The sequence below is a fragment of the Orycteropus afer genome, unplaced genomic scaffold, assembly GCF_000298275.1.
Source record: "Orycteropus afer afer isolate SDZICR_OR568_19922 unplaced genomic scaffold, OryAfe1.0 scaffold00668, whole genome shotgun sequence".
In the NCBI taxonomy this organism is placed as follows: domain Eukaryota; kingdom Metazoa; phylum Chordata; class Mammalia; order Tubulidentata; family Orycteropodidae; genus Orycteropus; species Orycteropus afer.
Window position 1 is genome coordinate 932,057 of NW_006922255.1, and position 2,002 is coordinate 934,058.

Below are 2,002 nucleotides of genomic sequence, written 5' to 3' on the forward strand. Positions count from 1 at the left end.
GAGCAAGGTAAGCATGGGCATAGCACAGAGTAGCAGGCCGGAAGAGCAGGAGAAAAGGGTAAAACCCAGGAATGTTCATTCTTTTTCATTGTTTTGTAATAGTTCAAAACCTAACCAAACCAAACTCACTACCATCAAGTAGGATCCAACTCATAGCGACCCCTCCTTGGGTTTCCGAGGTGGTATTACTGCAGAAGTAGATTGCCCAGCCTTCCTTCCAAGGAGTGGCTGGTGGGTTTGAACCACCAACCTTCTGGTTAGCAGTAAATGCCTTAAGCACTATGCCTCCAGAGCTCCTTATAATAGCCCATCATGTGAATGCATCACAATTTGTTTATTCAGTCTACTGTCAATGAACAGTGAGCTGTTCAAGTTTTTAGATATTCTCAATAAGATTGCTATGAATATTCATTTACATCATTTTTTAAAATAACTAATTTTATTTATTGTTGAAAATATACACAGAAAGGCATATACCAATTCAACTATTTGTATATGTACATTTCACTGACATTGATTATATTTTTGAAGCTGGGTACTCATTCTCACTCTCCTTTTCTGAGTTGTTCTTCCCCATTAACATAAACTCACTGTCCCTTTAAGATTTTTATTTAACTTTTCAGGATGCTGCTGTCAATTTGATAGATAGTTCTTTATATCTCATGAAACTATTACCCTAAATCTGCAAATCAGGAAACCAAATTCCATGAGTTCTTTGTTTGTCCATAAGCAGTTTGTCTCTTAATGCCCATGTAGTAAGTTTTGGAGGATTACCTGGAGACTTTGAATTAATAAATGACTTTTTGCAAAACTATGGGCTACTTGATTCAAGTTTTTTATATGTTTGTTGCTAGGAGCTTGGCTGGTTGAATCCTCCACAAAAGTTGATATGATCACACTTTATCTTTTGGGCAATCTAATAATATAGATCCCACAAAGTTATCAGTTGCATCTCTCAAACTGCTAGTTATGTTTGATTTATGTTCATATGTTTAATCTCCATTTGTGTTTCCTCCTCTGTGAACCATCTGCTCATTTTTTGTCCACATTTCTGCAAAATAGCTTTTTTTTCTCTTACTGAATTTACAAAATTTATACATACAAAAACACATTCTAGCTATTAATCCTTTGTTATACATATCACAAATATTTTCTTCAGATTTTTCATTTATCACTTTATTTTATGGTAACTTTTGTTAAAAAAAATGTTTTTAATTTTTGAGGAGTTCTCATGGCGTGGGAGCTCTGGTGGCATAGTGCCTAAGGCATTTGACTGCTAACCAGAAGGCTGGCGGTTCAAACCCACCAGCCACTCCTCGGAAGGAAGGTTGGGTAATCTACCTCTGTAGAGATACTGCCTCGGAAACCCAAGAAGAGGTTGCTATGAATTGAAATCGACTCTACGGCAGTGAGTTTCATTTTGGTTTGTTGACACAGTACCTAAGGCATTTGACGGCTAACCAGAAGGCTGGCTGTTCAAACCCACCAGCCCATAGCGATAACACCATGGAAACTCAAAGAGGGGGGGTCATTGTGACTCAGAATCGACTGGATGGCAGTGATTTTTTTTTGTTGTTGTTGTTGTCATCACATTCATCAGTCATTTCTTTAATATTGCCTTGCTTAAGAAATTCTTCTGTATCCTGGATCATAAAAGTATTTCTCTATATTTTCTTTTAAAACTTCTATAGGATTGCCTTTCACATTTATGCCTTTACTTAATTAAGAATTGGTTTCTATATATTGTGCAACTTGGATATCCATTTTTTCCCATAAAAATAACCAATTACATTGATACAATTTATTTAATATTCTATCCTTACTAATCTGCAATGTCACTTCTAAAACATATCAGGTGTTCACATATAAATCAATCTAAACAAAGCCTCCACGTGCCCAAACATATTGTCTTCTTAATTATAACTGTACAATAATTTTGGTATCTGTCTTAGGCTAGGTTCTCTAGAGAAGGAAAACCACTAAATCCTATATATATATATAT